The sequence below is a fragment of the Ambystoma mexicanum genome, chromosome 5q, assembly GCF_040938575.1.
Source record: "Ambystoma mexicanum isolate Mex_15411 chromosome 5q, UKY_AmexF1_1, whole genome shotgun sequence".
NCBI classification, from domain to species: Eukaryota; Metazoa; Chordata; class Amphibia; order Caudata; family Ambystomatidae; genus Ambystoma; species Ambystoma mexicanum.
Window position 1 is genome coordinate 691852528 of NC_090933.1, and position 16027 is coordinate 691868554.

The 16027-nt window shown below is 44.2% G+C and overlaps 1 protein-coding gene across 1 annotated transcript in view; it reads left to right on the forward strand.

The window, feature by feature from the left end:
* PREX2 (phosphatidylinositol-3,4,5-trisphosphate dependent Rac exchange factor 2) overlaps positions 1–16027 on the forward strand; it is a 1458907-nt gene that overhangs the window by 188032 nt on the left and 1254848 nt on the right. The gene's annotated exons all lie outside the window — the stretch shown is intronic.

Sequence of the window (16027 nt, forward strand, 5' to 3'; positions counted from 1 at the left end):
CATGTTATTTACTAATTCTGAAACTCCTATAATGGGCATGGTTGTGAAAGGAATGTCAGGAACGGGAGCATGGTGACCGAGTGCTATGCAGCCACGTGGGCACCTTATCGAGCACCAGCGTATTACCAATTTTCCTAATCCATGGAACCCCAAAGTTTGTCAGATCAACTATACTCAACAACACCAGTATATTTTCTGTTTGAATGATCCCCATGCGTCCCACGTTTTACAGAGTGTCCTTCCCAGCACATTCCAATGTTTGTCAATCCTAATATAATGGCAGCATTTACAACCTTACAATATGCCTAGTTGGACAATCTTCCCAGTTTCCACTGCAGTGGCATGGCAAGTTTCACTAACCATGCAGCTTTCCAGGTTTATGAATCTTTGTATACTGCCAGCTTGATTATCCCAGCAGGTCCTGATTTTGATTATGTCCCAATATACACAATTGCAGTATGCTTCAAGGATATATACTACTAGTACAGCTCCACATTGCACAATTCCTATATTGTGGCATTTTACTCTTGCACAACGTTGGTATTCTCCTCCCACTGTGCTATTGTACAATGCCAATTTACTACCAGTTTACTAATAAATAATTCCAGTAGGTTTCACAGTTTGCACAATGCTAGTATATTTTGCAGTTTGACATTCTCAATTGACCCAGGGGCAGCTGATTCCATCCAGGCAGAACCACCCATCCAGATACAGGTACACACAAGCATCCAGGGAGAAAGAAGGAAAGGCAGCTGATCCCATCTAGGAGAGTCCAGTGACCAGACCTTGCCCAGCTGACCCATCCTGCTGTCCACAGTGACAAGACCTTGCTCAGCTGATCCCATCCAGGAGAGCCCAGCTATCCCAGTGACCATATCTCTTGACCCCACTGTCCCAGTGACCAGATCCCTTGGCCCCACTGCCCAGAGACCTCGCTGGTTGTCCAAAGTCCCAATCTCAAGCTTACCAAGTAAGTATCACCTCACCCAGTACCCAAAAACTGTATATCCCACTCTTTTAATTTTGCATCCTATAGAAAATTCCATTGAAAGTGTGCTATATTGCATACACCTCTTTTGAATCCTGCATCTCTTAGAAAATCCTTTTGAAAATCCCAAATTGCCAGCATCATCTGTTCACCTTTTCCATAGAAGAATCTATGTAGTCTATGGGCCTCATTACACGGATGGCGGTAAGGGTTTACCGGTACCGGTATTTTACCGGTACCGGTAAATCCTTACCGCCTTACTACGAGGTCCCTTTGCAGGTTGAGGAATTTAACGCCTGGTTTTTGCAGGCGTTAAAAACCAACCCGCAAGGGGACCAGGGAGCTAATTACGGTACCGCAATTTGCGGTACCATAATTAGCGCCTTCCCCATTCCCATAGAGCCCTATGGGGCAAAAATGGGAATGGGGAAGGGCAATGGTGGAAGGGGGAATTACCGCCCCGCCAACCTTGGAATAGGGCGGTAATTCCCCTTTCCACCAAGGCGGTGTCGGTATTTTACCGGCATGAACCATGGCGCTAATAGCGCCATGGTTCACCGCCATCCGTGTAATGAGGCCTTATGTCTGTTAGCGCATTCCTTTTCTAATCCTTTCAGTTATCTGTGTAAGTCCCTAGTATCAATGGAAGTAAATCAATTAATTTCCCCATTGAAAATTCACGTTCATTATTGTTCCCCTTCGAAAGTAACAATTTTGTCGAGTGTTTTTACTAATCATAGTCATTAATATATAGTCTCAACAGAAATAGTCTAGTGCAACATAACCAAATTTGCCTGTGCATTGTGCTTTTCTATAAATTCCGATTTGCATTTCCCATAGAAACACCCACACTATCATCCTATCAAGAATAATCTCTTTCCCTCAGACTCTTATCTGTCATATGTGTGTTTTTGATCCTAAAAAACGATTTTCAATTTTGACATTTCAGCCCTTCTCTGTGGCTGCCTGTCATCGCAAATTCTGTGTAGAAAAGAATTGCCATTCTTCCACATGTGTTTCTTTTTGCATTCTCAGAATCTATTGTCTTACCTGTGTTCACATTGCCTTGGTGCCCTGCTCAGTAGTCTGTAAACTTCCTTGTCTCTTAAAGTGCAACCACACAAATTTCGGTCCTAGCTATCCCCCTGCAATTGAAAACGGATGTACAAATAATAAGTAAAATCTGAGTATACCATTCTGCTCTAAAATAAGGTTTTCAATTTTGTTTCTGGCCTCCCATCTCGGGGTGGTGGGCTGGATTCCCATTTCCATTGTTCCCTCTTCCTGCTGCCGACTTGCCACTACATTCCATCCACAAAGGATTTCATTAGCACGTGTTTGGGGTAAGTGTTGCAGTGGGAGCGCATAACCTGTGTGCCATCTGTCATTCTGAAAAGTGATTTTGATTCTGTTTTCTATTAAAAGTTTATTTAGATTATGTTAGGAATTTGAATTAACTGTGTTATAGGATTGTTGCATTTGCATTGCCACAACAGTGGTGGCTGCTGCCTTATTATTTGGTTTTGCTCTGATGATTTTTCCTTGAATCCTAAAATTAATAAATATTTCATTGTTACACACCGGCCTGTTTCATGTTCCATTGTGGCATAGGGTCTTTGTTAAGGTGGGCGTGAGACGGGTTGGTGGCCTTCTCAAGTAAGAACCCAGGGTTCAAATAAAAATCAAAAGAGGTTTTTAATGTGCGCCACATTCATTTTCAGTGGAAGAAGTCCCTGGCTGGAGTGTGCCATGTCATAAAACCGTTACAGTGAGATATTGTACGTATTTCACATTAATTAATTTAAACGGTCCATTGGATACATTAGGCCAATGGGGAAATATATGTTTAATGTAATTAGCACTTTTCATAGCACCTAGCGGCAGTAGAATTTTACATGCAACTATAAAGCTGACAATCAGGAAGACAGAGACTGTAGCATTCATTTGGTTTCCCATCGCAGCTCTGAGAATCCAAAATTACTGCAGAACTCTAAACAAACTCACACTGGTATGTAAACAACACAGCCCACACTTGAACAGACATTTTAGAAGATTTTACCAAAGTGAAAAAGTCTAAAGCTGTCACATTGGTTTGCATGTACCGAAGTGTTTTAGAAAAACTGCATAATAGGCAATTAACCACGAGATATTTATTGAACCAAGCTTCCAAACTTTTCACAATGATAAGATATTACGAATCAAAATAAGGCAGATGAGCAATTTGTTTTAAATAAACACTGTGTGAATTGAATAAACTTAGAATCCAAAACATAAATCACAATAAGCGACTAGAGATGTTTTTAATCAGATAGTCCAAAACACATCCACTGCGATAAGATAGTATAGCAATTTATGATATGTAAGTCACAAGGAGTCGCCCAGGCAGGCAGAGAGAGGTCCTTTAGAAGAGCAGCTCATAAGCAGAGAATTACATAATTGGAAATTACAGCAAATTGAAGCTCAAGGGAGAACTCCTGCCTCATCTACAAATTCGGTATGTCCGATAAAGCCCAATCTATTCTAACTTTTAATTTGTATTACAAACACTTTGAAAGGAAAAGCATGAATGATTCTGATTTTCTATGTTTGACATTATCCCATTTAAATTGTAGAAGCTTGAGAAATAATTGGTAAAGCCATAAAAAAATAAAGCAACCACCTAATCGTAGAAATAAGAGCAGTAATCTTTGAAAAGCAAATCACAAAAAGATTCTGGGTTCTCAAGTTTGAATCAGAAGAGTCCATTTTATTTTCTAAACGTGCTCATCTAAGGGGAGCTTTGTGACAACTAGCGTAATGCTTCCACAAGATACTTAAGTATTGGCATAGTCATACTATAAAGTGATCTGTGAGAGAACTAGCATAATGCCTATACAAACAACTATTGATATGATAGGATAGTTTATTTATATAGTGTCTATACACAATGTGTTCCAAAGCGCTTCAAGGCAAGGGAGGGGACAAGGGAAAATACAATGACATTCTTAAGGCCATGAACAACAGGAATGTGAAATTAACTATCGTACTCGGCCTGGCGACATTTCAGTTAGTGCAAGAGCTAAAACACAGATAAGGAAGGGAAGGGGTGGGAGGGAAAATGGAAACATACAGGCGACTACCGTACTAGGCCTGATGACATTTCTGTTAGAGACAGAGATTACAAGAGGTGAAGGGAGAGGGGGAGAGAAAGGAGGAGGGAGAGGAACCAAACAAGCGACTATCGTACTATGCTTGATGACATTTCAGATGGTGCTGGAGGGGGGGGGGGGACAAGTAAGTGAGGGGGGATGAGATGGACACATTTTGCTATCATACTATGTCCAGGGACAATTCTAAAAGAGTAAGTGCATAAAAAAAAGTAAGGGAGGGCGGGAGTCGAGAAGAGAAGGGAGAGAATGCATCACATGCATACAACAGGTGGGGCAACATACCAGAGACAGGCAGCATTATGGTAGCAGACAGGGAGGAGACAGGGGGCCATACATCACAGGCCTTGGGGGTGGGCCAGCACAACTTACTGTGCCACGGAACACCTGTCCTCACCCCAGCACCGGAGAAGTTGCAGTTGCCTGATGATGGTGGGAATGGCCTGTGGGGACAGAGGGAGTAAGCACAAGTTTGTGCATACTTACCTGCTGTCTGAGCAGGGGTTAAGAGTAGAAAGGAAGAGGCAGGGCAAAGAAGGTGGGAGGTCTTAGGTCAGGTGACCTAGATCCACTTGCACCCGCTCCCCAGCCGCAACGGAAAAGAGGCTGGAGGGCTCCTTAAGTAGAGACACAGAGCGGCAACCAGGAAGGCACCAGGTCGGCGGGGTTTAGGCCTCCTTAAGTGGGGAAAAAGAGCGGCAACCAGGAAGGCACCAGGTGGGCGGGGCTTACGCCAGGTGACCAGGATCCACTTGCACCTGCTCCCCAGATGCAAAGGAAAAGAGGATGGAGGGCTCCTTAAGTAGGGAAAAAGAGTGGCAACCAGGAAGGCACCAGGTGGGTGGGGCTTAGGCCAAGTGACCTAGATCCACTTGCACCTGCTCCCCAGCTGCAAAGGAAAGAGGCGGGAGGACTCCTTAAGTAGGAAATAGAGCGGCAACCAGGAAGGCACAAGGTGGGTGGGGCTTAGGCCAATTGACCTAGTTCCACTTGCATCTGCTCCCCAGCTGCAAAGGAAAGAGGCTGGAGGGCTCCTTAAGTGGGGAAAAGGAGTGGCCATATGGAAGGCACCAGGTGGGCGGGGCTTAGGCCAGGTGACCTAGATCCACTTGCACCAGCTCCCCAGCTACAGCTTAGCAAAGTCATATTGATAAGATGACCAGGTAGGGGAATCTGAACTGAGTGCAATACATTTTTGTGGAAGCAATACATTTTTAACAATATTTTACATTTTAGAACCAACTAAAGATCAATAATGACACCATTATTTTAGACATCAATGCTGGTATTTAGTGGAATACAGAGCAAGGAAGCTAATCACGTTATTGGGGAGAACAACAATTCATTGATGAGGGTCATAATTTGATTTTAAAGATGGTAAATTGAGTTTAAATGTTTTTTATTAAATAATTAAAAAATCTCCAAATTATGTTTACTGAAACCTTCATGGTCTACATGGCTTTTTTAAAGAGTTGAAAGTGTATTATTATTTGTTAAGCAATAAACTATACATAAAAATTCCCATTCATGCTAGAAAACGTATATTCTTTTGTCTGCTCCAACATCACTTGCAGGGTATTTCTGTCACAGTCAATATTTGACATGTAGTGTGCGTGGTGGAAGAAACCACATCTCAGCACTCGCATTACTTTTGGGTGAAATCCTAAAGCATTATAAACTCAAGGCATCAGCGCATGGCTTCTCTGTTACATTCATTGAAAAACAATTGTGTGAAAATCAGCCTCATTGCTATGGACCAAAAATAGCAATAGCAAAAAAGGAGAAAAGAAAGTGGCTGCAACAGAGGTAAGGATGGAGGCATATGATTAGGTTGAGTATGGGGGCACCCCCATACAGGCACCGGTACTGGACTGTAAGGGTAAACAAAATGGGCAGAGAATTATGACAATATGCCGATGGGAACAAAAACATATAGATCCCAGTTTATGAACAGATCAACCATAGCAAAAGCTGTTCCCAGATAGTTCCCTACCCCCGCTAATAACAGGATGATTAAGAGCCCCACTTGCCCCATTCGTTCAAACAGGTTGGTGGTGGCGAGCACATGGCAAAGCATACTTTGAGGAAAGGGGTGCATAGAATATTTGATCATGCACTCAATTTCTTTTATTTTTGACAATTGGAGTAGTAGAATCTTTAATGTAAAACCGTGAGAAGACTATTCCTCAAAACAGTTTTCAGAATAGCCATATAGGGTTGAGTCGGAATGGGGAGCCCTTGGTTACGATAAGAATTCTTTGTAATCTTCGAGGTGGAGGGAGTCCCTTTCTACAGTTCACGAGGTCAAAGATCACAAAGGTAAAAATCCACATCACTGCGGAACATAAGAAAGCTAATACACACTGACCGTAAGTCTTAATGTCGATAAATTGTGACCGCTATTGTAATAGCAGCACCCACGGCAGCCGGTTATGACGGTGCTAGGTCATTTTTCTGCACAGAGAAAGAGAGGTCAGGGGATAGGGGTCTCACCCCTAAAGAACATCCCCAAAAAATGGAGAGGCAGAGCAGCATGGGCAAAGGAGTTAGGGAGCAGAGGCAATAGTGAGCAGAGGGGAAAACCGTGAAATGAATGCGGCAGTAAGATGACACCGATCCGGAAACGAGACCACACTGTATTGTCTCTGGGCTATGTTCAATACCCCAGAGACAATACAGAGTTTACCCTTGAATTTCCATCAAGCATAAATTATAAAAACATAAATTCAACAAAAATATAATACAAAAAATAAAATGCTGCTTATAGATTTCAAGAAGGAACAATATAACTTTCATAGCAATTGTCGGCATCCCCACGCTTTTTCATGTGGCCTATTGCCTGCCACGTGACCTCTCGTGTGTGTATAAGACATGGTGGCACCTGGAAAGCTATCCCGGACTTTGTTTAGTCTTGCACACTTCCCTGGCCAATCACAGCAAGATAAGTCATGACCAAGGCTTGGCCTCTCATTTAGAAACCTCCGTTATCTGATCTACTCGTCAGAGCTCTCTGAGCGCCTGCTGCAAACTCCACAATGCACACTTCCTCCGGCTGATTAAGGCGGAAATCTCCCTTTAGCCTCACGGGATTGGCCTCACCCTTTTCTTTTCAAGGTCGCTAAAGCCTTTGTCACCCAAAATCTCTCTGCATGATCTCCCCGAATCCGCTCCAATGGCATATTCCGAATTCTAAATAGCTCATATTTTAGTAAACTTCTGCTTAACAAGTCTTTTGAATGATATACGTTCACCCAGCTCCGGCGCTTTGAGATCATACCAATGGTATACAAGGGGCTATACAAATGCACAATAACATAACATAACCGTTTGTTCTTGTAAGAAGATCTAATGAATGATTTCACATCCGTGGTATACAATATCGTGTTATCACTTGTGTGAAGAGATTTCGCTTTGTGCAAGTTGCCAAGGTGTTGGTGCAGTTTTGTTCTTTTCCTGTTTCTTTCTTTCTTCACTTCTGCTCCGTGGGTGTATCCGAATGTATTCAGGCATTCAGAACCTGCTCTGCCAGGCGTTATCATCTGATCTCCTTTCCTCCCCGCTCCGCCTTCCAGTTTTATCTTGGACTGCGCCAAGGTTCCCACACCAGCTGCACCCAGATAAGCATTGCTGGCTCTCTTTACCTCGGCCGTGCTTCGTTTCTTACCCCAGCCTGTCTCCCGAGTTTCTTAGGTAGCGCCCGCCATCAGAATGCCCACGTCTGTAGAATGTCCTCTCCCCTCCTCAATTCTGCACCCTCCTGTGGGTTGTCTTTAGGGCTGTGTGGCGTTTGCCCTGCAGGGGCAGCAGCATGGAATGGGTATCCCTTTTGAGAAAACATGCAGATTTGTAAAGCATCACATATTCATTCACAATTCATCAACCCATTAGACCAAAATGTATTTTATGAGTACTCAACACACCCGGGTGATAATGTGACTTTATCACTGTCTTAGTGAAGAAGAGGTTGGTATTGGCTACTAAGTTGGCATGTTTAGCACTTGGTCTTGGGGCAATCATGTTCTTTTTATTTGGGAAATGTAATAATTAGGCACAGTGAAGAGTCACTTTTTTTAGGACATCTGATATAGAAACTTAGTTTTATAAGTAACCTTCGCTGGCACTTTGAAAGAGAGGAGATTGCAAAGAAAAATAGGAAAAGAGAGACGCAGGGGAGATGGAATTTGAGAACCCTGCTCGAAGTTAATGGAGATTTGGTTCAGGGTTGGAAGGTTGTGAACAAAAGGCTAGCCTTGTGAATTCCAGACTGAGAAGGCCGCGCCTGAAAGGTGGACTGTTTGTTCACTGCCCTCTCCTGGTCCCTTTCGGAGGGATACCACGCAACACTTTTTTAACTGAGCGGCACCCCTATGCCACCCTCTACCCGCTGACCCCCCACACTTATCTGCTGCAGGCTCTGGCTTCGGCTGCCTCACTCTGGTGGTCTGGTCCCTGCGACCTTGAAAGACCAACGTGCAGCACGCTGCACTTTCGTGCGCAACCATCTGTGCCTCGGGCTGGACTGCAGAATTTAGGCTGTGAACTGGAGATCTTTGTGAGCTTACCAGAGTGCCAGGGATCCCTGGAAGAAATGTATGATTCGGCTTTACTTCCCTTCGAAGGCTTTTGGATGAAGGGTAGATGGATAGTAGGCGTAGGGGATGTACCTGGAGAAATTGAAGTGAGATTATTAACTACCATCGCAGAGTCCTGTTGGCACATGTGTCATTGTACTTTTTTTTTAAACACTGTTGACCTAAGGGGTGAAAAGATAGCGGGTTATAGACAGAAATGATAGTCCCAAACATAGCAAACTTGGTTACCTAGAACCAAGTAATCGGGCATACGGTGGAAAACACAACATAATAATTGCACCCATAGCAAGTGATATAGTCGCGTGTTCTTCTGTTTCTTCTAGACATCATTTCCAGTCATGTTGGCCAAACCACTAGTAACATTTTCTTATGAAACCATAATTGATCCAGAACCACCACGACAAAATTGTGGAAGGACACCCTTCAGGTGGGAGCTAAGGCCACAGACTTCAAGCAATACCAGGTAGCCTTTATTGATCAGTGATTGTCAATGTAGCTTATAGTGAGAGAAACTTAGTCAAGCCTTGTTGGCTAGCAGTAGAGAGAGCGGTTCCTGTCTATTTGGGACTAGGGCAATCCCCACCGTGACATTCCAAAACACTGCACCTGCAAGTAAGGGGAAAGTCTGTAGAATGTTGGAGGGAGGTGGTCACTCTTTGGGAGAATGCAACATTTGAAATGAAGGGCTCCTCTTGAAAGTACTGTCTCCTGCGTAAATAACACGATTAGGAGAGAGAAGATGTTCACCCACTCCTTTCTGGGCGCACTCAGTGCATCTGGAACCTTTAGCCCAGGTTCTCCCCTGTCCTGGGGTTCTATTGAGTACCTTAGGTGTCCATTCTGTCTGCCATCTTGTTCAGTCTTTACATGGTGCCTCTAGTGAATCCTTTTGCTCACAGCGTGATCTCCATCTATAGGTATGCTGATGACACAGTCTCATATGTTAGTGTGTCGTCTGAGGCTAGCGTCTTCCAGCTGAGGAGTTGCCTCCCGGTGATTGAGACCGGGATGCTTGCTGCTAGCCTGCCAGCGTCAATCCATAAACGACAGATTCCATCTCTTCTCCCTCTGCTGGAAGGCATGTTTGGTATTGCAGATATAGTGGTCCACCAATGGCTTTCCATTCTGGTGAAGGAGACTATTACTCCTCAACCATTCAATTCGGATTATTCCCTTGGGCTTCTGCTTGACTTGCCATTCTCTTTCTTATGTTGTTCTGTTATTTGGCTGTTATACTGTGCAAATCACCACCTTAGTGGTCTTGAAGTGCTGAGTCCCTGTCTGTGGGTGAGCGAATTGTGTCCCCGGTCAGGGGATTAAATTAGCTTTTGCGCCAATATGTCCACTTTATTTAAACTGCTTATTATCAGCTGCCCCGCTGTCGTGTTTAGCCTTTTTTTTAACCTCCTTAATGGCCATTTCCGTTCTCCCATCACTTTTATGCTCGCTTATGGATGGTGACAATGCTTAGCTGCTTTGGCTCCTAAATCTTATCATTATGGATTCTGTCTACACTCTGGAGGCCTCCTGATTTATGAAGCAAAAGTTCAGCTTACATCTATTTTTAGAGTTACACTGGCTGCCCCTTAATGTTCAAATCCAATTTAATAGATGCCTCTGGGCTTTGTGCGCTATATATAGGACAAAATGAATAAATAAATAAATAAATAAACAGGGCTGGTTTAAAAAAAAAAAAAAGCATTTTCAACTTAACTCAGCCCTGAACCCCACCATACCTCCACTCCCAAGACTGGATGATGGACCGTAGCCTCCGTCTTAACGCAGCTACAAGAGACATACTAAACATATATACTTCTGTTCTTTCATTTCACCCCCTTTCTTGGCCTAATACTATGGTTACTCCAACTACTCTAGTGCCCTCGGCCATAAAGCTTGGAGTCATTTTTGATGGTCTTCCCACTTACACTTGTACACGCTCTCCTTCTGCAATGCGGAGTGCCCAGAGGCGTGGTCATTTGTTGGTTGGACTCTAGCAAATCCAACTCCTTCGGAATAAGGCTGCTTGTATGATTTTACTTCTGAGGCCTTGGGATACCATCAGACAAGCCATTGGCTCCCAGTAGCCACATGCATTGGTTTGAAAGCTGTATGCATTATTCACTAATAGTGCCGGAAAATGGCCCGGCGTGGGGCAAACAAAAAGAATACTGCCCACCTGACACTTAAGATGGACAAGCTAAACTGTTCTCACTTCCAACTCCATTGGCTTTTTGTCACTGCGCCCATCCTTTGTTTTTCTCCAGGCGACCATTGGTGCACATATTTTTGCTTTCATTTGACTCTGATGTTTTTGGTTCTGTTCCTAGCACTTACCCTGGCCCACCCTCCGATCTAGAGTGTTCCGAAAGTGAATGATCGGAGCCGTGCTTTCCCTATGTTTCCATCACTTCCCCCTTTCCTTGGCTTCTGTTCATTTTGGGGTGCCACAAAGTGACTGCCAATGCAGTTGGCACGTTACACATCACCATCAAATAAATAAATACATGTCCGGGTCATTTATTTGGCTAAAGAACTGACTCTCCTGCATGGCCCCTGGGCTTCTTGGCGGGAATGCTTTGGGCACGCGGAAATTCCACTTATGACGAGGGCATTGGCCACTCACCCAGATGGTTCATTCCTTACCTGCCGCTACCGGAACTCTTTGCCCGATTCCCTGATGCTGGCTCCTTCCTTTCACATTTTCAACAGGAATTAAACTACCTTTTTTTCGGTAGTACTCCCGAATTTATTTTGGTTGGTTTCTTTAAATCTGATGCTTTTTACATTGACTTGGGTTTTTTTTTTTTTGTTGGGTAGATTGTCGTTGTGCGCTGTATTCTGTAACATATGGGTTTCAGTTTGTAAGTTGCAGAACACTCACTTGACTTTGGATAGAAATAACAATGCAACAGCTGATTTATTTAAGGAAAGGCAAGATGGCATCCTCTTGACAATGGACATTTCCTTTCATGCACTTCCTTCAAAGTGCAAGAGAAGCTCTTCCCACGGGAAATGACTGCCTGAGGAATGTTCACAGGCCGGACCATTGTGCGGCAAGCAATACATTTATAGCTGAACAGTGGCCGAGACTCAGCAGAAAGGAGTTGGCATTCACTGGGGGCGCACATAGAGAAAGACCACGCTCCCATTCGCCCAAGTAGTTGGCCAAATCCTGTAAAAGCCTCACCTGAGCCCCACTCGCTCAAGGAGGTACTTATTCCTCCTGATAGCCCAGGCACACTAGTCAGGCTGCATAGAGAGGGGTTCAGTGCAATGATCCGTTAGCGCCGAAATGGGAAGGTGGGCACACCATAGCCCCCAACTCCCATATTGCTAGTCTAAGGTATGCTGAGGCCACTAAAGGCCTGATTCATGGAATCTTTTGCGCGGTGACACAAACCCTGATTCATGGAACCGTGCAAAGTGTATTTTTGCAGTGCAAAGTCTGGCCAATGTCATTTTGTACTGCCAAAATGACTATGCACTGACTTTGCACTGCAAAAATAGACTTTGCACGGTTCCAAGAGTCAGGGTTTGTGTCTGCAGTGCAAAGGCACTTTTCAGAAGTGCAAATTCACTTTGAACAAGGCAAATATTCCATGAATCGGGCTCTAAATCTCAGAGAGAATTAAATTGCGTCATCTCGAGGCACTATTTAGCAGTAGCTACAACAGGATGCACGTTATTTATGTATGTTTTACAGCACGTTTGCCAAGAAGTTGTCTAAAGGACAGGCAGTTCATATAACCTGGGTATACTCCCCATCATTTCAACGTTATCTAACTTCCTTCGTGACTCTCCATCCTAGTCCCATTCATTCAGCCGTCCTGCTCTCTCCAGCTAGAGCAGGGGTCATGCAACATGGCTGGAAACCTTCCTGGAGATGGCAGGATGGGAAATAGAAGAGCTGCGCAAATCTGGGAAATAGAAGAGCTGCGCAAATCTGGGAAATAGAAGAGCTGCGCAAATCTGGGAAATAGAAGAACTGTGCAAATCTGGGAAATAGAAGAGCTGCGCAAATCTGCGAAATAGAAGAGCTGCGCAAATCTGTGAAATAGAAGAGCTGCGCATATCTCACAGGTCCGAGCTCTGGGCAGTCGCGTTATCACCACGATGGTGCAGATCCATCCTCTTCGCTGCAGAAGGGAAGGATGCTTGAGTTAAAGGCTACTTGTATTTAGATGCCTGTTGCCGCACTCCAAATCCACATAAAATAGTTTCATATTTTGATAGATGAACTTGAAGATGTACATTTTGCTTCACATGATTTTTTTGATCAGTTGCGTTCAACTCGTTGTTGGATGTTTCACGTGTCCTTGTGCACACAACATGTTTCGCGACCTTGCTTCCTCAGGTGCTATGAGCAAAAGAGTAAAGACAGTATCACTTGTTGCTTATATTATCCGCAAGTGTAATTTTTAAAACAATGCTTTTCCAGATAAAATGCTTCTTACCTTGGACGTGCTGTATTTTAGGCAAACATCATGCTTCTGTCCAGTGTCTCTGAACTTGGCAAAAACCGGTTATAATTGGTTGATGGGCATACATGACAAACTTACAAATGTCTCGATGAAGTCTTCCTGCTCAATCGACAGGAAAGAAATAAGGGCTTGGACTTTCTACTAGAGTCCCGGTGTATTGAAATGTCGGTGTGCTGTGTGACTCAGGAGCACCAGTGCAGTGGTTGGACTTGTGTAACATGGGCTAACATGTGGTTTGAAAATGAAAAAGACGTTTTCAGTAAGAAAAATATGGTAGTCAATGTATTCATAGAGTCTACAAAAAGATGTGAGTAGAGCGCCTCTGCTAGGCAGGAACCAGACAGATTACACAATCTTCCACATTATTTCCATATATTTATAATGATACACATTTTATTCATCATAAAACACAATCATAAAATGATCACATAACATAAAACATCATATACACGTGAATCAACATAAATGAGTCCGTGTGAGACTTCACACTGGGGCCTTTTTCTTTTAGTATATGTGTTGTGCTTTTCCTCATATGGGATTTATTCATTCATCCCACTTCGAAAACTAGATTATAAAGTTCAGATGACCTATGATTCGCTCCTATTTTTCATAATTGGATGTGTGTGTCTCTTGTCCTGGGATGAATTCTGAGTGGCCGGATGGCGTCACACCATACCTGGGTAGACGTGTGTCTCTCCGTGCTGTAATGTCGTGCCACACTGAATTTCATGTGTTCAGTTCATATGCCTTTCAGTGTACATTTTGTGCCCTGCATCTAGTTTCTGCCCTGCCATTTGGGGCAGTTAACCACGTGGTAATGGGGTTAGAGCAGAGGGAGGACGAGCGTGGACAATACGCGGTGGGAATTTTGTGTGCACCTTTTATCAGATGAAGCTAAAAGTGGTCTGTAGAGAAATGGAGATGTTTCTTGACATGCCGTTACCTGTGACAGTTGGATGGGATTGCGGACATCCATGTACATGTTTAGCATACTTCACATACGAAAGATTTACTCCCATCCCCATATGAATCAGATCATTACTTGAAAAAACAAGCAAGGAAAAAGCCAATAGTTTTGGCTTTTTTTTTTTATAGTGAATGTGTTTTTCTTTTTTTTGGGAGGTACCCCCACCATTTGCCAGGATATGCCATAATCTGCCCAGATACTATCATGATTAGGTAGGTACTGCAATGATCTGCTCACATAGTTTCATCCTTTCTCAGACAAGACCATAATTAAACAGGTATTTCCATAATATTTCAATGTACTTGTTTTATTGAAAGGTATTGCCATTACAGGTTCTCACACCATACCCGGCCAATTCCTGTTAGGTCCTGCTGCCAGGACCTGGAAAGGGCTGGAACCACTGCCCCCTGCATTCCAAACAGCAAGTGGATGTTAGCCTATTGACTCTTCAGTGTGTTTCCCGTCCAGCACAGGTGTTGTAAAGCCAGAGGCTGGGTTGCTTTGATCACGTGATCAGTGTTCAGCCCCTCACATCTGCACACTAGCTCTTTATTGCCATCGTCTTTTTGTCATCAAGCACAGGCATTGAAAAGCTAGTTCCGCCAGGCCAGACTTGACTCTGGGCTGCTTTTTTTCCACATGATCGGTGCTCAGTGTCCTCCCTCCTGCCCATTGGCTCGTTAGGTCTTCAGATTTTCCCTGTCCAGGTTGGGCATTCTAAAGCAAGCGCCACCAGACCACACATGAATCTGGGCTGCTTTGGTCATGTGATCACTGCTCTGTCCCCTCCTGTCTGCCCATTGGCTCGTTAGTGCTTCAGTTGTTTTCTCAGGCATTATGCAGCCAGCTCCACCACGCCGTGGTTGAGTCTGCGCACCTAAGCCAGATAACATCTTCATCACTGAAACTTGTCTCTTCCCATCTCCTCCCATGCCTGAAACATCCTCCTCCCAGCCGATACAGCATACAACATGCTGACTGGTCAAGGAGGATCAGGAAATGCTTGGCAGACATTCATATGATTGAATGGCCCTTCACATTGTGCAGACAAACAGCATTAGTATCTATTGCGCTCTTTAAATTACAATTCCTTTCATGCCATCACACACACTCACTTCCCATTAAGGACAGCACAAACCCGCCATGTCCACAAGTTGCTTTCGAAACCTCCCAGTGGAAGCATTAAAACTTATTCTGACCAGCCTCTGTGCGACCACCAGCGTAAATTCCATAGTGGAACCCTCAAATAAACCTAAATAGAGGGGGTGTCACGTGCATTCCTAAAACAAAACCTGACCAAACCAAAATGTGTGCTCCTGTGGCACCCCTGAAATCAGGTAACCATCTAAGGATGGGTGAATGAGATACACCAGGGTGGATTGACACCCCCACCCCCGAGGTTGCCCTGTCCACCAAATTTATGGAAAGCAACATCTCTTTTAAGCACGTCAACAAGAAAGCCCAGAGGACATGGACCAGATCACGCTGCTCCACAAGATTAAGCCCTTTCTCCCTTCCCAGAACTTCAAGAGCATGGTAAAAGCTTTTGTGATTGGACACATTGATTGGGGTGCAGAAGGGATGTGACCTAGCAGTTCGGGCTGGACTTCCCCTTTTGGGGTGGGGCCAAGCCTGATTTGCATATGGTCTTTCCCCTTCTGTAATGGCTTGGCAGGCAAAGAACGATGGTCTGGAGGGTTTCCCCGAGCAATGCCAGTGGTTAAGATTCAGTCTAAACCTTCCAGCCATCACCTCTTTGTTTTTGCGTAATTCCCTCCTCCCCAGGCTCACAATGGGGCATCTGGCTGTCCATCCCTTTATATCTCCCCATGGCCTGACTCCTTACACTACAT